The following is a 27,479-nucleotide window of genomic DNA, read 5'->3' as shown; positions in this document are numbered from 1 at the left end:
GAAAAATGACCATAAAATAAAATTTAACTACTTAGTTGAATTTGGAAAGCTCTCATTTAAGATCTTGATATACTTATAAACATATATCAGGTGAACACAGTAATTTCCTAGTCACTTGTACTTGACCAACTTTTCTTACTAGTGCTTATGTAAGGGGAAATCATCAGATCCCCTGTCCACATCACTCCCATGCACACATCTGGTGCCTTTCCTTGGGCTCGACAGAGAGTCCCAGAATTGCCACTTTGTGGGAGGGAGAGATTCAAAGAGCGGGACACAGAATTCATAAACTCAGTTTAGCTTTTATTCACACAGGTAAACTACTGGTATGGGGGGAGATTTAGTTCCCTTTGATTTTATTTTTCACTCATAATCCTATTTTAACCTAATGGTAACAAAAAATATCCCAGTATATATTTAATTACTTCTTAAGACCTGGATAAAGCAAATCTCTTGGTAATGTTTAAGTTTTATTTCTCCTTCAACAGAATTCTAATCATGGACATCTTCACTATTTTTTTTTTTTTAATGAGAAGTCTTGAGTTTCTTAATAGAAGAAAAAGCTATAGTGATCATAGCTATAGTTCTCAATGTTTTGAGAACATTTCTCAAAGTTCTCATACAGTTAATCTTAATACTATCTGGATATATAGTCTCACGCAGGTAGCTACTTTAAATTTGAAAAGTTCTTCATATACATTCAACTTGCAATAATTTCCACTTTTAGCAAGAATTTATTGTGTTCCTCTCCTGAGATATTTGAACTGACACTGCAGTTTTTTATGTTGTGCCACATTAATCTTTTGCAATGTCATTTCAATCCTGGGGAACTCACTGCAATGGTGAGAGGAAGTTCTGTGGCTACCAAGAAGTCCCGGGTCCTCTCTGTGATGAGCCCTTAACTCTCTGTGGAAGCTTCTTTCACAAAGATCATTTTTAAAAAAATGACGAAGACTCAGGAAGTTGGAAAAAGCTAAACCCAGAAAATGAAACTATTAGATGATGCCAGAACTTTGGAATGAAATTTGGCCGGATTAAAGAACAAAGAACCCTACGTTGAGTATCTTTTCTTTTGCGAATCCTGGCATTATTTTGTTTAAACATGGCTTTTGATCAGACCAGAATAGCAGCAGAAAAGTTTCCCTGTTACACAGGGAAAAGATGGGGAAAATGAGTTGTGACAACTTATTGAGAGAAATATTAAGATAATGTTCAAGTATGTTTTTTTCTGTTTTTACCTTTTTTTTACTTTTCTGGCTTTTCCTATATTTATTAATCACTCAGGAAGAGTAATTTAGAAAATAAACATTAAAAAAATCTAAGCTAACATAAATTTTTTTTTATATTATCCATGACAACATATGTATAATTTTCTGAACCTTTTCTGAATCTTTTATCCTAAATAAAATGAAAATTTTCTGAATCTTTAATTTAGGGCATATTATCCCTGATTTCAACTCTGTTTCTGTTTGTTATTATACTGTCTTTGACTCTGTATAGAAAGCTGAAAAACTACATGATCTGTACCCTTTAAATTTATGATACTCCCCTTGTATCCCCTAATCCCTCCCACCCCCAACAAACACTGTACCTAAAGGAAGAAGCAGATTCAGTCCTCTATCAGATTAAGTACAATTCTCTGGGAATAGCTCTTTCTGAGGGCCAAGTGCATGTACATTTCCCACAGATGAGGTAATTTCCTAGAGTCACTTGGAAATGCACTGCAATAAAAGAAATCTTAGACCTGGAACCATTTGGGTAGCTTTATAAGGAGGCTGATCTATTTTGATTCTCACTTCTCATTGCTGAGTCGTCACTGCTGTTGTAGACTTTATTCTGTAACTTTGCACAACTGGCAATGCCGAATATAAACCAAAGCCATATGTTTGTGTCCTTTTGCCAAACGACTCCAGCAAATAGTTCTATTATTCCCTTAGGTAGCCAACGTGTGCCAAAGATTTCTATTAGTCGCCGTACCATGGCCTCTGAGTCACAGCTTTGTGACATAAGGGTGCAATCGCTGGCTTTATGTTTTTGGAGACATTTTTTGGTATTTTTTTCTTTTTAGCATGCCCTGTTTAAAGATAACTCAGAGTAAGTAACACCCTAAAAGGGACTTAATTTTTTTTCTTGCTGATATTTTGAGATGCATGTGTTGCAAAATATGTAAATGTTAGCAAACAAACTCCTCTCTACATAGGATAAATTATTTTAAATAGACTTTTTTTCCCTAGAAAATCCAATTACTTTTCAGTCTTTATAGGAATTAACTTTAAAAATCATCGATAGTGCTTTCTAAAACATGCTTTTGAGATATATTACTTATTTACTCTTAATCCTAAAGTAAATTAATTTCTAATACAAATGAGGTCAAATTAAATTTTTAAAACTATTTTCATGCTAAACTTTTAAGGGCAAACATGTAAGCAAATAATACATACCATTCAACATATGAAAGGTTTGTAGGCTCAGAGGATTTTACCTGTTTAATATTTATTTTTATTTATTTATTTTTTAGGTGAGGCAACACTTAGTTGACCTCACAGATTGCAAGGACCTTGTCAGTTTACAATCCCTTATTTTTTTATTTTTATTTTTTTATGCCTACAGCATCTGGTCTTCCTATGTGATCTCCCATCCAAGTACTAACCAGGCCTGACCCTGCTTAGCTTCGGAGATCAGACAGGATCACGCTTGTTCAGGGTGGCATGGCCATAGACCTGTTTAATATTTTTAAATATTAAAGTGACCATGCTTCTGACAAAAATTACAATTCTAAATTCAGCACTAACATATTTTTTTTTTTCATAGCAAATCCACAGAGATAAAGCACTGTTATACAGGAGAACATATACATAAATGCTTGGCTTAGATTCATTTTCATTCAATATACTCTACTTTTTAATAAAAAATGTTGTCTTACTTCCTTTTCCAGGTAACTTGTATGCCAACTTGGTTTACCCTGCTTCGTTAAAGTAGCTAAATATCTTTGTCCACTTCAGTGAGAAATCCTAAAATTCATTCTATTAAGATAAAAAATAAAAGAAGGAAACATATCAGGTAGGACAAATTACACAGAAGATCAATAATAAACACTGGAGTGAACAATAAATGATACATTGACACTTTTACCTATGATTTGGTTGGACTATACTATAAACAAAATGAAAAATGTTATGCTGTATATTAATGGTAAACAGATTTTTACATTTTTAAAGGTAAGCCAAATTTATTTTTGTCTTTATTACTAATGTATCTATGTCTTCAATTTACTAGGGAAATTGGATAAGAAAGATTCTCCTATTACTATTAGTTTACTTTTAATTACCAAAAGAAGCAGATAAGATTGGAATGCGCTACACTCAAGAAATGGCAAAAAAAGATTCAAAATTCATCTTTTTGTTATTTAGGGCTCTCTTTAATGAACCTGTTATAAAATGCTACTAACGCTTTTTGCTAGAGTTTTAACCTGTTTCCCATGGCAACAATTTACCCTTGGTTTACTCTGCATTCAGACACAATACACAGAGTCGCATCACTTTTATTTGGTCCCAGGGATGGGAACAGAATTTGTCTTCAGGTCACTTGACCTTTGAGAGAAAACTTTGAAATTCAGTGCAGCACACTCAGTATTCTAGAGAAGGGCTAGTTATACAAATATCATGTATATCAATGCACATTTACATCTGGCAGTTCTGGTATTTTAAAATACATGCCACCAACCTTCCTTGCAGAAGATTTCTCTCGTCCTGTATTTTATCCTTTGCAATAGATTAAAGTGCACAGCTTTTTAAGCATAGATCTCTGTATTACTTGTAAGCTTTGACCAGACATTAAGCAGATGCTTCTTCAACTCAAGTCAGCAACTGTAGTTCCTGGGGGAAAATATGGATAAAACTCTCTCAAGTGATAGAGCAGATTACTGCACACGATGTAAGAATTGAAAAGTAGCACGGGAACCTGGGCATCCTTAGTCTTAGTTTGTGTTTGACTGCAACTTTAAAAAAAAAAAAAAAAAAAAAAGTCTTTCTCTGCAAATGTGTTTGGCTTATTCTACTTCGCCCTCAGTTCAGAAAGAGTTCCGAAGCTTTCCACCTGCCTATTCCCCTTTGTTTGCCGTACTCTAACCTAAAACAAAAGATCCTGGAAAACAGTCACACTGGTGAGCAAAGCTCTTTCTAAATCCAGAAAGTAATGGCTTTTTGTCTAATACCCTATCGTGTTGTGTATTTATTAGCAATACATTTTTCATTTATTTTCTCAAAGATTGCCAATAAAGAACTGAATCACATAAGGGAGTAGCTGTAAACCCTTTGAGTTCCCTAATGTCAAACTCATTAGCATCCGAATAAGCACACAGCAGCACATCATCTGCACAATTGCAATTTTTTACTACTTTTAATAGCGTTTCTCAAAGGGCTCATTTTCAACTTTCTTCAGTGGTTAGTTGGTTCTCAGGGGAAAAGTAGCTTCCTGATGCTCGCAGCTTCCACTCAACAACCCGGCCGTTTGCTGTCAGACGTATCAGCCCTCTGCCCTAACCCCATCTGCTGTCTCTCTCCTCCCTGGGGAAGAGAGTTAAGGCAGCACAGCTGAGATCGACTTTGGAAAAGTGCACAGAGGGCTCTGACAAAATACAACTTTAGAAATATGATTTGACACAATAGGGTTCAAGAAGCCTAAAATACAAATGGAAAACACAAGCCCTTCAGAAACTCCCCATCCCATGTGCCTATCATTACTAACTCCACCCACTGCGTTTGGAAAACACTCCGGGCAGACACTAAAAGGAAACTTCCACTGAAATCTGTTCCCTCCATTCCCTGCAATGTGCCCCATTACTATATCAAGGAGAGCCCTTTAAGGACCGCTTTTATTAATTGCCATACTTAATCTCTTTTGCTGATCTTAAACTGTTTTATAAAACTTAAGGACTTATTAAAATAGTCATAGAAGAACTTATTTTGGAAGACAGTTAACCTAAGACTTAGAATCTTGACCAAACTCCCACACCTGGCAACTTAGTTCTATCTTCTACCTACCAGTATAAACTCTTTTGCACTGAAGTTCATATTTTTATGAAAGCACAATCTTAAAAGATAAAACTGTATGACAACCAAAGTGTTAGTAACTTAATGGGCTACAAAATCCTTAAGTGCGCTCTCTAATTGAGACATGGTTTTACCCGTTAAATGGGGTTATCACAAAGTACTTCATTTGTCTGCTTTACTATATGCCAATAATTAGGGACTCATTTCTTTACAGCTGTTTCATGGGTGAATACTTATGAAAAGAACTTAAAATTATAGTTCTTTAGATCTCTGTTACAATGTAATGAATCTGCTATGTTATTCCAAAAATGGTAAAGCAGATTATATTTTATTGTGTGTAGGGAAGTGAATGACCTTAAGTGATACAATATACATGTCAAATGTGTCCTTAAAGCAGAGAATCATAGACTTACTTATGGTTCAAAAAAAAAAAAAAAAAAAGCCCATAACATTAAAAAAAAAAAATCCTCCAACTAATCAAAGTGAGAAATTTAATGAAAGGGCAAATAAATTTAATATTAAATTTATAGCTCTGTAATATAACTAGTATGAGCTCACTGTGACTACCAATTCCTTTTTGGAATTTCCTTACCATGAAACCAGACTGTTCTAGTTCAGTCAGGTTGGAAATGCACAGCAGAGTCCTCTCAGAAGTTTGGAAGGTTAATACAAGCTCCAAAGAGCACTCTCAGACTTAGTTTCTTGTAAAATTAAAGCAGAAGAATACCAGCATATTTACCTTAGCGTTGCTATCCTTTGAGGCCCCATCTCCACAACTTCTAACAGTTTCAACCTTTTAATCACTATTCTAACTTTAATATCTTCACCAATTGTTTTTGGTTGGAATGATGAAAAGGGGGTTCTACTCATTCATATTATTTTTGTAAATGGTAAGGCAAGTCCTTTACAGTTCTAAGTTTCCAGATTTATTTTTACATTAATCAGTATGATAATTTAAGTTAGAATCAAACTTTGTATAAACCGTAATGATATCTTTGCCTGGACAATCAAATTCTTATTTTCCATTTGCCATGTTTCTCCAATAAATTTCTAATAAAAATTTAAGTCTCTGGAGTTTCTAATCAATGAGCTATAGTATCGGCTTCCTCATCATAGTAAGAGATTATATATTTAGAAATCAAGGCATAAAAATTATATAAACCTATTGCCATTATATTTATGCTGTCAAAAGATGACTTTTTCTACTTAGCTCTCCGGGTTGCTATTATGGATGTACTTCATTGGCTGGAGCAGATGAAGAGAAGCAGTTTCATTTCACTTGTTTTAAATACTATTTATTGGCCACAAGCTTTACTTTTACCATCAGCCCATAAATGGGCTCCTTGGTCATAGTAGGAATAGAAAAAAAAAGCTTCACTAAAACAGGAAGTGCTCTGCAGGAAAACAGCTTCCATTGTAAAGTAAGTTAGTGGTATCATTTACTTTTAGGGAGGATGTTTTGAATTTTAAATAATTATATATTCAACAAGACTAATTCTTTGATATTAGACATCAAATTGCTTTTTGTGATCCATTTTGAACATCATTTGTTTCCCTGAGTGGCCACCAAAGTTCAAATATAAACAAAACTTCTTGTTATTCAGTATAGTTTGTCACTTTAAAGGAAGAACTAAAGTAAGATTTGTCAGTATACAAAATATCCACTGATGGATTTAATTGCTTTTTGCTGGTTTCCCTAGCTTTTTGAAATCTCTGCTCTGTAAACTCTTTCAAGGAATTATATGTACAAGGAGTGCTATAGCAACTCTGATCTCCCAGAAAATGCAAGTTTTGCTTTGAAAATTGCTGAAGTCATACAGTGAATCAAAATAACTTCTAGTTTCCACTGAAATATATATGAAGTAATTAAATTGTACTTGTACTAGCAGGCATTAAATAGTATTTGCATTTGTCCTTCCAGCACCTGTAAAAATAAAACACAAGCCTCTTCTCCTTAAACTCTGAAGCAGTGCCAATAACTTGCACAAGACCCATATATCTCAGTACAAGAGGATTTAACTTTCACCTGATTTAAGGAACAAAATAGCCCTCAAAGATACTTAAAGCCTTGCTGCAATTAACATAACTGCATTTAGATGCCGTTCATGACTGATAATTCCAACACCTTGTGGGAAAGAAAAAGTTGCATGCTGTAAACATTATAAACATATTCAAATAAGCTTAACACAATCTGCCATGCTTATTTCTGCCTAGATCATGGACCAGCGAAATGGTTAATGCAAATGGATTTATAATTTGCTTTGGGGGGCCAGTTTCTTCTCCTTATTTATTAGCCCAGCTGATGGGGCAGATTTGATGAGGCACTTCTGGAATAATTGAGTCATCACACAAAGAAGGCTGCTAGCATTCAGAGTGGTTTTATCAGCAGCAAGCAGGCCTGATTACTGACAATTACACTCTGATCCGGTGATGGAGGAGAAAGAGCCAACGAGTGGGAAATGTCCGTGTTTCTATCCAGGAATAATTTCTACATTCATTTTACATGCTAAGTGTTTCCTATCTCTGCATAATAAACTGTAAACAGGAATAGATGGCACAATGTCCCTTAATATTTCCTGGTAATGAAGACACAAATGTACAGTGAGTGCTGATAAATATAGATGAAACATAAGCTATTCTCCTAGTCTGTATTGTTACCTTTAAAACAAATGCATTTTTGTGGTAAAAGCATAATCATAGCTAATGCAAAAAAATGACAGAAGATTGAAACTGTCCTTGTAACTACATAGAAACTTTGTAAAAGTCCTGTTAATCACTTCTGCTTTAAAGGCTCAAGAGCTGAAGGTGAGATTCTAGAAACCACATCACTTCGTTTCTCAATAGTCAACTGTGAAGAACTCCTTGGGCTAGCAAAAGACAACAGGGAAAGTGACCTCCATCAACACTCAAAGAGAGCAGACCCCAGCACTGAACTGAGAAAACAATAAAGCTGGCACAAAGGGACATCTTCACTAGCCTGAATTTCCATTTCCCTTCCATCAGGCCCTCCAACAAAATGTTGATCAAGAGTAATAAAGTTGGACCTATGACTGCATGGTCCCTCATGCAGAGCAAGGCACTGCTGTCCTTTGTGTGGTACTTTTAAACACTTGTTTATATCGTGGTTTATTAAACAAAACACTATGAGCAAAAATGCATCTCACAAACATACCTTATTAAACTGACTTTTCCTCTGACTCAATCTAGTTTGAAATACCTGGAAAAAAGGAATCCTCAAATTTCTTAATGTGCTGCTATAGATTTTAGTGTAAAAAATTTTAATTTCCCATAATATCAAGAATTTCCTCTTTTAAAAAGCCAATCAAGTGTGGAGATCTGCATAATAAACCTGCTTGGGTCTATTTGTTTAATTCTTCTCCTAAACCCACTTCTTGGCTTTCGAAGAAATAAAAGTTACCCTCAGTTCTCCGTGGTAACTATGAAAACTGTTTTATCAGACTAACGACTTAACTTTAAGGTTTGTGTTGCAACTAATTGTGCTATTTTGAGTAAATCTATTACTAAACAACCATATAACATCAAAACATTTTTAATAAAGTTCAAAGAGTACTTGTTGATTCAAAAATGAGGTTTTTTATTATGTAAAGAAAGTTTCTCTTTTAAGCTACTTTATTATATAGATTATAATACAATATGCTTGATATCCTTAGACATTTTCTATTTTCCTTATCCATTTTTAAGGGGCCTTTAAAATTTTTTTCAGTAAGTCTGCTGTTTTTCTCAACAGTAATTGTTTATTTTTATTAAAATCTTAACCATGTTCTGTAAATTTGAATTCAGATAAGAAAAATAAAATCATTTGTCTTCAATATCTGACTAGGAAATAGGGAATGAAAGAATTTTTTTCTGTAATTTACAAAGAAAAGGACATGATTCTCACTTGTTGAGGTCAATTGGGCACTAGATTTTTGCAGAATAATTCTTAGATTTTAATCTCACTTCAGTGTTTAATTTAATATAGATTCTTTTAAGATAAATGTCATTCTCCTAAAAATGTACTTATTGGTCAAATACACATTTATCTAGCTAGCATGGATTGCTCTATGGTAGACAGAGGGCATTAAAAGATAAATAAAGCACAGCTCTTATCCTCACAAGTATAAACCAGCAGACTGAGGATTCCAATAAGATATGGAAGGTGTGATAACAGAGGGAGGCAGAAGGAGCAATGGGAGTTCAGGGTTAGACCACACTGAAAATGCTTCTAGAAAATGATGATTACTGAAGAATTTATCCCTAGAGATATACAGAGAACTTTGACTAAAAAAAATAAATGTCCCCAGTGACCAATTGGAAAGATACAAATAGTCAAAATTGTACTTGGCTTGGTTAAGCAATGTATTAAAGCCATATTTTTATATAGTTACAAAAGCATTAAAGTGACTAGATGGCCAAAATTAAATATCTACAATTAAACGTTTAGGATTCATTGATTCCATTTTTAACTTTCAAAGGAACTTTTCCTTCAGTGTCAGAACTGCAAAATCTATCTGCTGAAATGCGATTTATTACTCATGCTGTGATTCAAGTGACAGTATCTCACAGAATTCTGTATCCTAATAGTGTCTTGATGGTACTTTCATCTTGATTACTATGCTTCACCTGATATTATACTCACTCATGCCCACTTACTCTTCCCTTTGCCAGTACAAGCTCATGGAAGTGAGGGATCGTACTTTGTTGACCTTTTACTGCAACAAAATGTTGTAGCCAAAGTAGGTGCTCAATGCATTATTATTGAATTTAATTGAAATAAACCAAGAAGAATCCTCTTCAGATGACTGAGATATTGTTTTATTAATTGTGTTTCAATGCAAAACATCTCAGACACAAGCATCTGGGACTCTATAGATTTAGTTTGTTTGATTGCTATGCCACTTAAGGAGAATTCGTAGTATTGTCTTCCCTTATGTTGAAAATCAGCTCCCAAAATGCAAAGAAGAGCACGCATGGAGTGTAACAGATTTTATGGTAGATTTTATCCAATGTCTACTTTTATTTAACTTATATGAAGAATGATAGTTTAAGATTTAAATTGGTCCTTTTCTGAGAATAAAAACTAAAGGTAAAATAGAAATATAGACATTTATTTTTCCAAATTCAGCAAGAAAACAATCTAGGAAGGTCAACTCATTTAAACTATATCATGTTCCCAGTTTTTATATCTCACTTTTCTTACTCATAATGTCAGAATGTCCTGACTACGATGCCCTTTTACTTTATTTTAAACAAGGTATATCTATGGACTCCAAAATGATGACATTTGCGTTGGAGATAAAATGGTGCTAACCATGAGAAAAGACAAAAACAATTTATTATTTTTTACAAAATACTAAAAGATAGTGTTTTATAAGTAAATATAGCTTACCTTTACTATACTCTTAACAAGTGATAGACATCTCATAAGTACTCACATGCACTCTTTTCCTTAGTCATAATGACTTGTCTATGGGGAGGTATTATCAATTTTACATACAAAGAAAGGGAACAAAGTGAACTCACTACCTTATCCAGTGTTCCTGCAGGTAGCTAGATGTTCCAATAAAGCATGTATTCATTTTAGCCTTGAGTGATACAGACATTGTGTTTACGCAAATATCATGTAGAGAATTTTTTTTTTTTTTTTTTTTTTTTTTGGTGTGAGGAAGGAATTGCAAAGCAGATGACAGAAACTTCAGAGTTGGTGATGATAATCATTAGGACCTACAGAACAAATTCTGATCCCTAATGATGATCGATTTATCAGTTTTGGCCTCTCAAGAAGATTTTCTCCATTCAAACACAGGAAATTGTTCATACAATTTATACTGCCAGCTGTTAAATATACTTCATCTATTGGTTGGCTTATTTATCTTCTGTGTTAGTTTCCTATTGCTGCTGTAACAAATTTCTACAAACTTAGAGGTTTAAAACAACACAAATATGTTATCTTATAGCCCTGTAGGTCCAAAGTGTAGTATGGTCTCACCAGACTAAACTTAAGTCAGACCACAACCTTATATGGAAACTATTGGAAAGAATTCATTTCCTTGCTCCCCTGGGCTGTTGGCAGATTCCAGTACCTTGCTGTTATAGAATTGAGGTAACTGTCTTCTTGCCATCTGTAGGTTGAGGGCTGTTCTCGGGTTCTAGAGATCTTTGTATTTTATTCCTTGGTTCATGGCTCCCTGTCTCCATCTTCAAAGCCAGCAATGGTGGGTTGAATTTAGTCCTTCTCATGTTCCATCTCCCTGACTCATTCATCTGCTTTTCTCCATGTGATTAGTTGGGTCTACCTGGGTAATCCAAGATTATCTCTGCATCTCAAGGTTCTTAATTTAATCACACTCTATCTGCCATGTAAAGTGACATATTTACAGGTTTCAGGAAGTAGGACACAAACATTTTGCGGGATGGGAGGGCATTATTCTATCTACCCTATTCTTTGGTCACATATGTGAATTCTAATTATGTTTAAGTGTTACTAATCCCCATATGGAACATGTAGAATAATAAATCAAGATGAACAGTTCTATACATCCCTCAAAAAGTATATGCATATAACCTAAATTGCCATGACAATACAAACATTAACAAAGTCAAGCATTTTTGGTTGTCCCCTAAAACCAAGTTCGTTCTCGAGTTTTTGAAGGGCATTGAAAGTTAGGGATTACTTCTCTTGCGGGGGGAGGGGAGTTTAGTTTTAAATAGTATTCACTTACCTTCTCTAATATCTATGGGATTTGAACTGGAGAGTTTCCATTGCTACTGCTGAGAAGTGTCATTAGAAGAAAAATGAAAAGAAAAAAGGAGAAAACTTAATTAAATGGCAATTACCTACAGTTTAATGATTATGTAAAACAATTCTTTCAAGTAATTTACATACTGACTATTCAAGTATAGGTTAGGGTATGACCAATCTTCAATAGTCAAACATAATATTATTTAAAAGAACTCTTCCTCAACAAGCAAAACAGATGTCTATTGTTATCGGGAAATGCTTTTTAGATTTGAGCCCTTTTGTATATAAGTACATTTGCGAACCTTTTCTAGGAACACACCTGAGAGTGAAAGTGAAAATTATCAATGACAGTCTTAAAAAAAAAAAAAAAGAATCAGTGGTTTAACACTAATTTCTAATCAGATCCTACAGAAAGGAACAGCCCGCACGGCAGCTGTACTTTTCCCAGGGTTAATTACCTTTCACTGCTCTCTGCTAATGAGTCAGCTGTTCCTGTCATCGCACACTACACTGGTTCATCTGGAGCTCTAGCTGTGGACAAACACCGAGTGACAGTCCTATTTACATATGGGGGTGTTTGTTGTGCAAAAATTTCAAAAGGATTTTTTAATCCATTAATTTTCATGTGTTTTTATGCTAAAAATATTTTTACAAATCAGATTTTACTTGATCAACTATTTTTTTTTCCCACCCAGGCCACTGGATTCATCACTAGTAAATGTTAAATACCAAATGCTTAGAAAGAAGCAAACTTCATTGCCTCCACAGAAAGCTTTGTCTTACTAATTCCTCAGCATCATAACATTTATCCTATCATCCTATCGAGATGAAATGGAGCCTTGAAAGTATGCAACTTAACTTTACTGGTTAAAAAGACTTTCTAAAGAGATTTACTACAGAGAATTAAATTTGAAGGTACAAAATAATCTAATATAATAAGACGCAAAGCATAGATTTATTGATGCATGGAGAGTAAATTACAAAATTGAGTTTTTGAAAAAATTTAGACTTGAAAACTATATTTTCACCTAATATGTCTAAATCATTATGTGATATATGTGTATATAGGATCTATATGGGCTATAATGAAATGTATATATCATAAACATATACACCTATGATTTATTTCCCAGATAATAGCTCTGCTACCCAGATAACGTCTCTGCTCTCCATTTCAGTGTGTCTTTATATATTTTTGCATATTGCAGCAGAGAGGTTTACCTCTCTTCTTTTTTTTTTTTTTTTTTTTTAAATTTCAGGAAGAACTGAGAGGGATATACAGATAGTAAAGTATCCTGAGTTACACTTTGACAACCTATAAAATGCTTCTTAATACAGGATACTCTCCTGCTGGTAACTTTGCTGCTCTCTACCTCAGAATAGTGGTTCCCAAATTTTTATATACATCAGGATCACCAGGGCATCTTGTTAAAATGTAGTTCTTGATTCTAGCACCCTGAGGTCTGGCATTTCTAATAAGGGTGCAGGAGTTCCTGTTGATCCATGGGCCACATTTTGAATAGCAAAGTGTCTGAGTGGTCCTCAAACTTTTGCTGGCATCAGCTGTAGGGCTTGTTAAAGCACAGGTAACTGATTCAGAAGTCTGAAACGAGGCCTCAAAATGTACATTTCTAACAAGTTCTCAGGTGATGCAGGTTCTGATGGTTCAGGGACCAAACTTTAAGAACCATTGCCTTAACTATTTACTATTAAATATACCAAAGAAAATCAGTCCCCAAAGTCTAAATGCTCTACTTCCATTTTTTTTTCTATAGCTACTTATTTGCTTTTTAAAAAATTAGTTTATGATAAAAGAAACAGATAAAAAGTGAATGTTCTGGCCCACCAACGAAGTGCATTCTGAGAACCACTCTATAGCTTATTGAACTTGATCTTCCATTCAGATGAAGCCACTCACGTCAAGAAAGAAACAGCAATTATGTACTTCTTCATTACAGGTGCCATTATCAAATGTAAGTACACAAATTAAACATTTAAGGCTGTACAATATTTAAACTTGCCAAAAGCAAGTATAATATGAAAATGAATTAATTGAAAATTATATCATAAAACTAACTAATAATGTCAAACAAATTTCCTGGAGACATTCAATGTTTTACCAGCCCTACTAAATTTGAATTTATTTTATAAATGGTATCGACTTCCAATATATACTATGTGAAGTATTATTTGTGATTGTTGCTATTTTGAAGAACACATATCCTGAAACTTCTTGAAGGATAAAAATCCTTTTACTCTAATACTTAAAATATAATTGTATTGATGTTCATGCTTCAAAAGTTCAGTGACAAAACTCTTAAAAGGGCATTTTGAGATGATAATCATAGGAATATATATATTAGAAAGAAAAGACTGCAACCAATAAGCACATGAGAAAGATTTTAAAGGAATCAGTACCCCTTTTGAATTCTCCTTGCCACTTATTTGGTTTTGCGATCCCACTGATATTTATTAACAAAGTTATTTTTAAAGCATCAATCTCATCTAAATATAAGAAAATGATAATGTCACAAATAAGGAATTTGATTATATCAGTATAACCGATCCTTTTGGTATATGACAGTATTATTTAAAGGATTTATAATTTATTTACTCAAATCTTCATTAAGCACCTATTCTTCCAGAGAAGAGAAACTGTTTACATAAAAAAGTAGAGCTCCTCAGTGTGTGCGTTGTGTGCCGCTCCAATAGTACAGAGATTTCTGTTGTATAAATCAAACAGGCAATAAAATAAAAATCTTTGATGAGGTATGGGTGCCGAATTTATTTTTTTTGGTACTTGGGAGAATCATTTGATGTGTTTGACAAGAACTCACTTCCAAAAATACAAACATCAGGATATATAGTTCAAGTAAAGAAGAACTCATAACCATACAAATTAAGGTTAGAAATACGCATAATTGTCATGAGCTGAGCCTGCATGTCATTGTCAAGATACTAAGCTGATCTCTCTCCTTGTATGGTTTTTAAGAGTTGCAATGAATCAGATTAAATAAGTCCCTTTGGTCATTTGAACATCTGATTTTATAGTTGTCCCTTGTGATTGATCAGAGGTCAGTGTCGTTCACATTAGGCATTTTGTCCTATGCTTATCCAATTTTAGTTATTTTTTTTTTTTTTTACAGACTTTCATTGGCCAGTTTCTGTTTCTGAATGTTTCATTAGCTGTAAGCAGATGACTGAGGAAATCGGACTCTAGTTTTCTGTCAGAGGCAGCAGACTACATATTTTTTCTACATTAAAGTTTTCAAAAAGAACATGTACAAGAAGAAAATAAATGCCTTGGAAGAGCTATAGAATCCATGCTTTCGAAGACCTAATTTACACAATGTGCTTTCCAAGTGAATAACAAGAGTGATCGTGAAATGAGGACTTTGCCTCAGAATAACCTGGATGGGTTTCCTTTCATCTTGGTGGGTCCTTTTGTCCCGGGTCTGGGTTTCCATAGAAAACTATGCCTACTCCTATAATAGCACCTGACCCAACATAATGAGTCAATGTTGACACTTTCATCATCTGCTCTAGACTGAAAACTCCTATGGGGCAAAAACAATCTCCTCTCTGCTTCCTTTCCATAGACAAGGTAGTCCACGAAGTTGACTACTTCAGTATCTGTCAACCAATTATCAAGAAAATAGGAAATTCTGATGAGACCACTGCCTTTGTGCTACGAATTTTAGGAAAACAATAGATAAAACATTTAGAGATAAAACATAAAAATATCCATAACATGTAGTAAAAAGTTATGCTGATAACAATATATAGTTAGATTAGTTTATAAGACTATTAAATGTAATGCTTCAAGGATTATTATATTACTGTTTTTATATATAAAAGCTAGCAAAGTAGAAAATAACAATCTTATGAATGGTTTACTTATAAATTGAGCTTAATTTTACAAATTAAAAAAGCATATACTGCTACATCATCTTTAACCCATCTAACTATTGACTTGAATACAAAGGGGGAAAGAGTGTTAAAATTTAAGGATTGTCACTGCCAGTTTAGTCATATATTAAAATTAGAGGAGTGACTGGCATGTTACAAATGTCAAAAGAAACTAAATTGGGAAGTTCTTTAAAAAAAATCAGGAAATAAAATATGTAATAGAAGACACAGTACTATTTATTGTGAAAATATAAATGAATGTGCTAAAAAATACATTGATCTCAAATTAGACAGTGATGGTGGTGGGGAATAGAAAGAAGTATACAATGCTTTAATAATCTAAAGGAGGCAAAGGCTAAAAACAAAATCAGATGAGACTTTCAGCAATAGCTGCCATCAATAGTGCATAAATGCTGACTTGGGCACTGGACAAGCATTTCATGATTATATTATCTTTAAGTCTCACAACAACCTAAAGAAGTTGACATTATTGTTTCCACTTTAAGTTGAGAAAACTTAGGTCACACTATTGGTAAAGAGCTAGTATTCAAAATCATGCCTGTTGCCAATGTTTTTCCTGCTCTGTAGCACCAGGTAAAACATCAGTGTGAAGCCTAACAACCACAGAAAGAACCACAGTGATAAAGTGGGAGTTCGAGGGATGAGAACTTTTGTGCAGCATTTAGTCTAGATATAGACTGAACAGAATTTTTAGAAAACCACTAATGCTTACTAAGCACTAATATAAACACTGAAATATGGTATAAAGCATAAAACTGGTATGTGGGGGAAGGCAGTGGTAAATGATTTGAGAAATGCTTTGTCGATGACTAGAGACCTTGAGCACTGGCCCAAGGCAGCAGATTTAGAGTGGTGACATGCTTTGTCTCTGAACTAACACAGTCCAGAATTTGAACTCTAACTCTGACATTTACTTGTTCTGTGATCTCAGAATTATATTTAACCTCTGCAATCTTCAGGTTCTTTATCTGTTAAGAAGATACAATAATAGAACCTCCTTTTAGAGCTGTGAGGATTATATGAGATGTAACACATTAAAGACATTGCACACAATAGAAATTCTGTGACATGTCATGATCCAAAAGAAAATCAGTCCTTATATAAAGCCCACAGGTAGGTAGTACCCCAAAGAGGATGTGTGTTGATGAGATTAATTAAATTCCTTATAGATAAAATTGTTCTTTTTCTTCAAGAGAACATGCAGTTAGTAGGAAAATTCATTAAGTACTCATTCAAAAATATGTGTAGACTTTTTTAATTCTATTATTTTTTTATGTTAGATACTGTTATAAATTCTTTGTGTGATTATATACTAACTCAACATGTACTACAACTATATGAATCAGGGATAATTAATTATTCAGATATTTCAAATGAGGAGATTAAAACACAGGGAAGGACTTGCCCAGGAGTCACTTAACTAGTGAGGAGCACCACTGAAAACTGGACTCTAGCTCCAAGGTCCATATGTTTAATCACAACAGTCTCTCATCATCATGAGATAGGTGATGGAGAAGTAAGGTTAGATAACACAAAAATTATATTCCAGTGTGTAAACCAAACCAAAAGCCAAGAAAACAATAAATATACAATTTGATTTAAAGCAGAAGTACTATGGAAAAATCATGTAGGTTAGATGATGGGGATGTGTTTTAGTTTGAGGTAGGCATAATCTTTATTCATCTGAGAAAGAGTACAAGAACCATGTGCCCGGAGTGAAAATAGTTAGAGCCCTCGTACCTAAAACATATAAAGAACAACTGCAACTCAACAATAGTAAGACAAATTACCCAATTAAAAATGGGCAAAGGACTTAAATAGACATTTCTCCAAAGATGACATACAAATGGCCAATAAGCACATGAAAAAAGGCTCACTATCATCAGTCACTAGGAAAATGCCTATCAAAACCACAATGAGATAGCACTTTATACCCATGAGGATGGCTATAATAAAAAAAGACAGACAATAACAAGTTTTGGTGAGGAGGTGAAGAAATTGGACCTTCATACACTTTTGGTGGGAATGTAAAATGGTACAGCTGCATTGGAAAACAGGCTGGCAGTTCTTCAGATGATTTAACATAGGGCTACTATATAATCCAGCAGTTCAACCCCTAGGTACATACCCCAGAGAAATGAAAACACTTGTCCACATACACATACACACTGTATATGAATGTTCATAGCAGCATTATTCATAATAGCCAAAAAGTAGAAACAACCCAAATGTTCATCAATTAATGAATGGGTAAATAAAGTGTGGTATATCCAATCAGAATATTATTCAGCAATAACAAGGAATCAAGTACTGACACATGACAAAACATGGGTGAGGCTTAAAAACATTGTTAATTGAAAGAATCCAGTCAGAAAGGATCACATATTGTTTGATTCCATTTATATAAAAGGCATATCTACATAAATCTAAAGTAGAGTACTGGTGGCCTAGAGCCTGAGGCGGAGCAGGAATTGGAGGATGATAGCTAAGGGGCAGAAGTTTCTTTTATGGAAAATAAAAATGTTCTAACATTGCAGTGATAGATGCATAACTCTGAATATGCTAAAGACTGTTGAATTCTATACTTTCAGTGAGTAAATTCTACATTATGTAAATTATATATTATTAAAGCCTTTAAAAAAAAACAAACAGGTGGATCCATTTTAAGTGTAATGGATGTCCTTGGACAGCTTTCGGCTTTAGGCAGAAGAGTGAAAGCAGGGAAATCGGTTTCTAGCCATGGTAGTCATTTGTGCATAAGAAGGTGGCCCTTGTCTGGAGCAGAGGTGGTACAGGTAAAGAGAGGGCTAACAGCTGGAGTTATAGCCCCAGTATAACAAGGAAAATATAAAAAGAGATATTAAGAGCAGAAATGTATCTGCTGCCTGCTATGATCCAAACTCATTACTCCTAACGCTCCGACACGTGTCTATGGAGAGAAGCCAATCTCTTCCCTCTCCCACTCCTCCTACTCCTTCCTCCATATGGCTCCAAAAGGAAGGATGCTCTCCGATTCCCCTTTACCCTTCCTAATTGTGTACATCTTTTAAGACAGCTCAATCTGAGAAGAAAATCTCTAGCTCTTCTGGTTCTCATTAGCCTTCTGAGTTTCTATGCCATTATAAATTATAAATAACATTTAGGAGTGAAGTAGAATCTTTTGTTTTTAATAGTATAATGTAAATGTGATAATTAATAAAAACAAACCTCTTAGAGGCACCTGCAGTTTAAAATCATTTCACAGAGTTGATACAGAATTTTGCTGCCTAATTCTAGAGAAAATTTTGAAGCTATCAGCTCTGAATGGTCTTAAGATTTCATCTTTACAAACATATTTTTATTTGTATCCTTGCTCTGATTTGAGTAGAAAAGGGTCCCTCCTTTCTAAGATAGGTTCTCTATTGGGCTCTATCACACTTGCTTTCTACTTAATGCAGATTGTTACTCTTCCGTATTTTCAAATTTTTCAAGATGTCTCATCTCTTGCAGTTCCTTCTCTTCAGTGTATATCATATTTCTCCTCTACATTTTATTATCTCTGTTATTCAGAATCAAACTTCTTAAAATTCCCATAGACATTTTTTTTTTTAACCCTACACAATGCATGGTCATCTGGTTTCCACTCCTAATTCCACTGAATATTCTCTGGCTAAGAGTACCAGTCACCTCCTATTTGGTCTGTCTAATGGTACATTTTTGTCTGTTTTCTGAGTAATTAATGTTATTGCTTAATCTTTTGTAGAGAACCAGTTTGTGTCTCTGTTTTTTTCTCATACTTCTTACTTTCATCAGCCTTCTATAAATTTCTTCTTTGTTGGCTCTCTTTTTTCTACTTTTCCATCAAATACGGGTATTCCATAGGGTTCCTTATTTTAGTCCTTTTTCCACCCTGCATAGTCTTCTTGGAAACCACATCCAATGTCTATCTTTTCATCCCAGACCTCACTCTTGAATTTCAGATCCATTGATCAACTGTATACTCAACATCACCATCTGCTTGTTTTACATTCTATAACCTCTTGCTTATGCATCTCTTATCTTGGTTACCCATCTACCCTGTAACCCAAGCCAGGTGGCTGGCATTATGACTCTTGACCAGTTTTCAAATCTGTGTCCTGGGTTTGCTTCTTGTCCAACACAGTCCCATTCTATTGTAAATGTCAGTTTGCTATGTCACCTGCTATAGTATGAGAGCTTATAGTACTTATGTCTGTATTCTCACCACTTGACACAGTTGCACAAACATAATAGGTTGTCAATAAGTTTATTGAATGAATGGATTCAAGAGTCTTTAAATGCCTCTTCTATAAAATCTTCCCAGATGCTACCTCTAGGTAAAGACAATCAGTCATTCTATTCTTTAGGCCATAACTGTCTTAGAGAAAAAACAGAATTGACTCTGCCTAGTGATATGCTCTGGCTCCATACACAGTAAGGGTGAGCGGCAGAGTGGAATTATATGTGGCCACTGTCCTTTTTTTTTTTTTTTTTTTTTTGCATAGGCCATGGTGGTACACAAGCCTCCCCTATCACATGAACAATGACCCAAACAAGGTTGAAAGCTTCACCTACACCATTGTCCCCTACTCTGGCTCATAATGTCCTTGAGGGCAGATGCCATGTTTTACATTCATTCTCTAAACTTTGGGTAACTTCTATGAATGTATTTTTTAGTTAATGATTATGCAGAACCTACATAATCTCTTCACAATTTTCTAGCACTATTTACATTTTTAACTTCACTTCAACACATAGAAAACACAAACAATACCTTAAATCATATCCAGCTGGAATAAATATTATAATTCTTGTGAACTTGATGTAGTATCTACCTAGGAAGAATTCTATTGTGATTGAAACTCTTCATTCCTATATTTTTCTTTCTTTTAACAAACACGTGTGCATTTCTAAATATGTTCAAAGTTTCTCTGCCAGAGACTGAGAAGAATAAAATTATTTTAAATATAGGTGGTCATCTAAAGGATTTTTGTCAAACCTCATTAACTTGATTCTTTTTACTTAGTGTTACTTTTCAACATGATATTTGCAAAAGATTAAAAAAATGCTTTTAGGTTAATCTTCTATACTAATTTAAGGAAACTCTGTGAGTATTATAATAGTAACTGCCCGATTAAAATTTAAATTACAAAAATAAATTCTACAATGTGTCTAAATATTTTGCAATCTGTAATCTGTGTTTCCAAACACAATTTTAAGCAAAGCGAGCCAGCCCTTAACCAGCCTACAGAGGCCAAATGCCCAAGGCCACGGTGCTGAGGTGCAGCGGGGCTAACACTGCAGCCATGCTGTCTCCAGGTGCAGCACCTCTTCACGGTGCAGTCTTCTCAGACTTTACCCTGTAGGCTGTGACTCTGGTTGTGGTTGCGAAAATTAAAAGAATTCATGGATGTAAGTACTTAGAAAAGTGGTGAGGCCCTTGTGAGTGCTATATTACTAAATAGAAAAACAACAACAAAAAACACAATATCTTCCGCTTTACACCAAAATACTCAGAAATTCAATTATCGAATTTTCTAAGCATCCATGTTTATGCTCATAGAACTAAGACTTCTGGCTGTTTGACCACATGTTTAACTTCTGATCTGATGGGGTTAAAGCTTGTACAATTCTTAGAATGGCTACTTCTGATATTAAGGCTAATTGGCATGCTAAATATATATGTCTTCAAGTGGTATAATGAAGGCTTTTACTATCTCTGAATTATTTTTCAAATTCATGGAACATTTTAATCACAAAAAGTTCATAGAGCTTTAGACTTTAGGGAATGAAAGAGACTCTAGGAGTCACTTAGCATAACCCTTATCATGGCAGATGTTATCTATAAGGAAAATAAAGTGATTCATCAAGTTACTTCATCAGGATCATTCAATTACTTAATGTCATTTAACTATGACTAGATTTAGACCCAATATCATTTGACACTATGTTGCTGACACTGTTTGTTTTCCCTATATTTTGTGCCCAGAGACCATAAAGCACAGTGAGAGATTAAGAGCACGGGTTTGGGCAACAGTTAGGTTTGAGCTCAAGCCTCTATCCTACTCGTGACCTAACGAAAAACATCTTAATGTCTCTGTCGCTTCATCTGAAAAAAAGGGGTATCAATGGAAATATTATGACTTTTAAATTATATAATACATATCATCAACACAGTGCCTGCCATATTGTAAGTACTCAGTAAATCTTAAAGACTATTATTATTGTCATATATATCATCATTGTTATAAAAAATTCATAGGCATAATGTTTGAAGTTCTTTTTCTTATTTGCCAAACCCTAAAAAATAGTTCTTGGGTCAAAACTTAAGAGGGGTGTGTGTGTGTGTGTGTGTGAGACAGAGAGAGAGAGAGAGAGAGAGAGAGAGAGAGAGAGAGAGAGCAAGAGAGAGAGAGAGTAGGGGGACGGGGGAGTGGGGATTACGTGCATGTTTCCATTACTTGATAATGATGCCAAGTCCTGGAACCCTGAGACTTGTTCAAATTCCCCTCAGCCTGCTTGCAGTCTGCTGTGATATAGCCTATATACTAACTCTAATCTGCCAACTGACCCTTGGAATCCTCTGGTTGATAAGGTCGATTATGGAAGAAACATTTCTAAGGAAGTAAGTGAACTAGGTATGGAATGTAACCAAACTTTAAATGTTTATGGTAGCAAAGAATGGCCACAAGAAGATACCTGCCAAAGGAAATCTGGTCAGTACATAATTTCATACAAAAAAATCACTTAGAAATTTGACCTTTAAACCAAAGCCTGTATCAAAATGTACGAACTCTTCTACATTCTGAAATCTATAGCTGGAAGCTTATTAAATCGAGTGTATTTCAAAAAAACACAACGGAATATTCTATTAGTTCAAAAAGTCTAGAAGAAATACGTTTAATGTACCTGCGAAAACCAATGAAAGCAATCTTTGGAAGATTTTCACTTGTGTGTTTTGTTTAGACTTAGAACCTGACTTTCGGGAGTAAAATGATAGAGCTTTAATCCCTAGGGGAAAAAATCCCCAAATTCATCATTGAAACTAGGATAATTCTTCATGAAGTCAGACCAAAAAAAAAAAAAAAGAAAAAGAAAAAGAAAAAAGAAAAAAAGAACTTCCTCTACCATAAAAAATAACCACAATAGCAACCCCAATCTTCATTCTTTCATTTCCTCAGGTCTGACATTCTGCAGATGACCGCCCTTATTTGTCCCTACATGTTTTCCAAAATATAAAAGTGAAATAGAGTCCCAAGGGCACTGTACTTGAAAGGTTATGAGAGTTAGAGAATTTTAACCATGCCTGCCAAATCAGCAGATGGCTTGTGATTATAATTATATGCATCAATAAAACGAATAATCTTTACAAAATTTGAATTTCTACTAAAGTAAGGGATTTAGTAAGCAGATGCAACAGAATGCATTTTCTTTAACCCTTTTGGTAGACACTGGTATCTTTCACACAAAAAAAAGATCAAGGTCTCTGTACATAATAGGTTGAATACTTTAATTTTTGCCCCCTTTCTACAGTAGTAATTTCATTTTCTTGAGCATATTTCATCCTCACACCGTTTTCACACTTCAGGATAGAAATGTTAAACCTAATTCTCTACCATGGTTGATATTTGAAAGAAGAAAATTTAAAGAGATAAATACCTTTATTCTAATTCATACCTAATATACTATAGAAACAAAAGAGCAAACAGTGGATACATCTTTCTAGCTGATGGTATTCTTTTACAAATTAGGTTTTCAATAACAAATTTTTTTTATTTTTTGTTTTTTTATTCTCTTTATATCCCAGAAGTGAAAATACTATTTATTCTATTTACATAATTAACCATTTCATTTTGATCTGGTTTTGCATACCACGACAAGTAAAGTTTTATCTCATGACAAGCATGAATTTACTTATGTAGAAATTGGATACATATATGATACATCTGGAAAAAGGGTCAGTGAGGTTTGCACACTGACCTTTACCTATGTTTCTTTCATGAGGAAAAACTCAGCATTTAGAAAATTAAATTAAAGTAGCTATGTTACTGTTAAATTTTGGAAAACCAGGAGAAATGTAGCAAAAAATTTGCATGCTATTTTTTATTAAATTATAATGTAAATGTTTTTTATAGAATTACCAAATATAACTCTTCATTAGAATAATTTATCAATTACTAGTATATCAATATATTTACTCCAATAAACCAACAAATAGAATATTAAGAAATATTTGGAGAACATAAATTTTGCGTGAGTATCTATAGCATCTTCATATTTACACTATATAAATGAAAATGTTCTGATCTAAAAAGCTAGTACACTATTGTAGTTAATGCCACTTAATAGCATAAATAAGTTACTAATAAGACTTTGAAGGTATTAGTATTTTGGGGGGCCAACACGATTTGCCTGTAGATATAAGAAATATGAGATCAGAAATTCTTTTTAGCAACAAAATTCTTGCAAAGTTGCAACTTAAATGTATAGGTCAAACCATATTGGAACAGATTTTCCTACAATCAAAATCTGAAGAGTTAAACCAATAAAGTAATAATTTCTTGCCTGCAACATGACAAAACAATATTCAAATATTTGTAAAGAAATTCAGATATCTCTTGGAGTTCACTGGAGTGAAATTTTAAAATATACAGCAATAAATTAGGTTCAAGTTTCTTTACATAGGTAGTAAAATAAAATACTTTTCTTAAAGAAGGAAATTTTTTTTTAACCAAATCTAAAGTAAAACAAAAAAAGTAATCTAAGCCAAAACTTGAAATAAACCTCAAAGGTGCAAAACTAAGACATTAATTTCTGTAAAAAAGAATGAGGAGTAAACTTAATCTTAGTAGATAACAACCTTTGCTATAATTACTTAAATTACAGTTAAATCATTTTGAAATTAAATAAAATTGTTTGTGTTTATAGGAAGTTTAAATTTAAATGTAATGAAATTCTAATGAACACTTTTGATTTCTATTAATAAAACTATGCATAACAGAACAATTTGATCACATATACTTAATATACATTTAGTAGTTTTAACTTGTTACCTTAGGCTTGAAATGAGCGCTCAGCCACTTACAATGGAGTTTTCACAGTCCTTCAAGAAATCTCACAAAATTTAGGATTCTGAAAGTGAAAACATGAGAAAGAGTTCTGTACTGATGTACGTAACTATGTAGGGAGTATACAACATATTATTGGCTACTTACCGTCTCAAACTCCAAGTGAAAGTTAAAAACACTTTTGAACACCTACAATATACAAGGGGTTTTAGGCACATTATCTTATTTAATTTTTACATAAGACTTAAGGCAAAATTTATCTACCCCGGCCCCCATCTAACAGACCAGGAAATGGAGGTCCAGGATTCAGGATCCAGATTTAGTAAAAGGAAGAACCAGGTTTCAAACATATGAACTTGGGAAGGGAATGTCATAGATTCTCTTGTCACTTTATGTCACTCATATGGCACTTATGACTGCATTATTATCTATGAAATGCTTAAGATTCTCCTTAGATCCTGAATCCTTAAGGATGGGAATGAGCACCCTATAGGACCCATAACACCTAGTACAATCTTTTGAACTAAATCATTTTAATAATACTTATTTGTCAAATAAGTGAATCTGAATAAAAGTTCAGTAATACAAAGTTTCTTTCTGTCAACAAAAATTAAGTTTCTCAAATTTCTTTAAAGAGAAGTTATGTATCTGATAATTTCTTAGTGTATATTCATAGTTAAATTTTTCAAAATCTCTCAAATTCAAGACCAATATTAATGGAAACAAGTTCACATAAACCAAAAGTAATGATCTTTACTCTCTTATCTTAATTACAAAGCCATATTTTGTTTTCAAGAATGACAATTCTATTTCTGTGACAACAATTCTACTTAGTTATATTCATAGTCTAACTGATTTCAGTCAAGTTTGCTCACCCTTTGCTGTACTGGTGAGGACAGGGGTAAAATATTTATAGCCATCCAAAAGGATTGTGTGTTTTCTGAACAATTCACTCCTGTATTAACATGACAAACATTAGTAACTGTAGAAAAAATACTTATAATACATTAGATTCCAATTTAAAATGTTCAGTACAGAAAGACAATCTAATATATCTGAAATATCCGAAAGAGTGACTGGCTGTGTAACTCTGCCTCAAACTAAAATTATTAGGTAGCAATTGTAGCCATTTCAGCTTACTTTTTCCATGATTTTTACCACATTAAAGCCATGATGATGAGATTACCTATTAGAAAAATTTGAATTTAGTTAAATCAGGGTACATCTTCCTGATTTTTTACTTGACATTAACAAGACACAATTATACCACTTTCTTTGCAAAATCTATTCCCTTCAAATTCCAGTTACTATAATAATAATTGTAATATGTAATATAGGTTGTATATTATACACAGATAGACTTAAATTATATAAATAAAAAAATGTTGGGAACACATTTGGAAGAAGAAAAGTACTTTAAGACAAAAAAATATGTGACCTATGATCACCCACATTACATTATGGACCTCTGTTATGAATTTCTCATGAATACTAATAATAAGCAATTTATTCTGTATCATAATATTTCTATATTCTTACACAAATAAAAATGTTTCAATGCAAGTAATGCAAGTTAACAACTGATTTCTATATAATATGGAGAATTTTAATTCAAGAACAGATGATTACGACATGCCATTCTAATATTAAATGACAGTGTCTTTAAAAATTGAATCTAGACATTGATATTATGAATTCATCTATTTTAAAACACCATACTTATGTTAACAATACTTTTTAAATGTTTTCAATGAGTTTGTCAGAGTTTATTAAACTGTAGAAAATCCACTTAGGTGACAGTTCTCAGAATAAAGTATTAAATTTACCTGAATGTCTTCTAACAATATCATTCCCTCTTGAACTAAGCATCCTCTGAATACACAAGTCTAAGGCAGACAGACATTTCAGCAAGGCAAATAAGACTTTCTGGCAACTTCCTGTTGCCATATTTCTCTAAAAGGATCCTGCAATCTTATACTTCAATACTGCAAATGCATTTTTTCAAGGGACATAACAAGTCAATGCTGCTCAGTGTCAGTTAGCTTTGATTTTTTTCCCTCAAGTACAGCAAGCACATAATCACTAATCCTATTCAATGTTATAGATTTGCAGCAATGATTTTATTTGCAGATTCAAGAGAAATAGAAAACACGAAGAAAAGAGGAGCCTTTATTTTCTTGTTTTGTGTTTGATTGATTGACTTTTAAGACAGTGATCAGTGAAATGGTTATCCCATATATGATATTAAATATATATTAGCAGATGGGACAATTTCATACTGATAAGCATGAACTTCACTGTGCACGTTCATGCCCTGGGTTTCCATTTTCTTTTAAAAGCAGTAAGACTAACTAAAAATCAAAGTTGCTGCATGCATTTGAAAGTTTTTCAAACCCGAACACACACCTGAGTGGTACTCATGTATGAAAGCACCATTTCTCCAATAAATAGCCTACCCCTTAAATTCAAGTTCACTTGCATTTTGGAGTACACTTTACTTCTGAAATGTAAAAACTTTTATGAAACGGCAAAACAAAACAACAACAACAATAACATAAGAGCACTGATCACTGAAGCAGTATTTCCAGAAGTGATAGCAAAATCCCTTCATTCTGACCTACTTGTCGAGAATCGGACTTTCAGCCCCACGGTTAGGCTAAGATTTGTTCTACTTTCTCCCTAGGGCTTAAT

At 33.7% G+C, this 27,479-nt stretch overlaps 1 protein-coding gene and 1 pseudogene across 2 annotated transcripts in view; both read right to left on the bottom strand.

Moving 5' to 3' along the window:
* LOC107518244 (ST18 C2H2C-type zinc finger transcription factor) overlaps nt 1–24,839 on the bottom strand; it is a 124,248-nt gene extending 99,409 nt beyond the window's left edge. The window contains exons 1-2 of one of the 2 annotated variants that reach the window (XM_016159738.2): nt 24,774–24,839; nt 11,774–11,822 (exon numbers count right to left, since the gene is read on the bottom strand). The gene's annotated coding sequence lies outside the window, so the exon portion shown is untranslated. Of the gene's footprint in view, nt 1–2,923; nt 3,024–3,723; nt 3,876–11,773; nt 11,823–24,773 lie in introns of those variants that run through there. The other variant, XM_036232851.1, reaches the window with a different exon arrangement.
* LOC118612238 lies at nt 2,602–2,720 on the bottom strand (annotated as a pseudogene).
* Nucleotides 24,840–27,479: the final 2,640 nt, after the last annotated feature.

This window comes from Rousettus aegyptiacus, unplaced genomic scaffold (genome assembly GCF_014176215.1).
Source record: "Rousettus aegyptiacus isolate mRouAeg1 unplaced genomic scaffold, mRouAeg1.p scaffold_m13_p_15, whole genome shotgun sequence".
Classification (NCBI taxonomy): Eukaryota; Metazoa; Chordata; class Mammalia; order Chiroptera; family Pteropodidae; genus Rousettus; species Rousettus aegyptiacus.
This window is presented reverse-complemented; position numbering and strand designations above follow the sequence as displayed.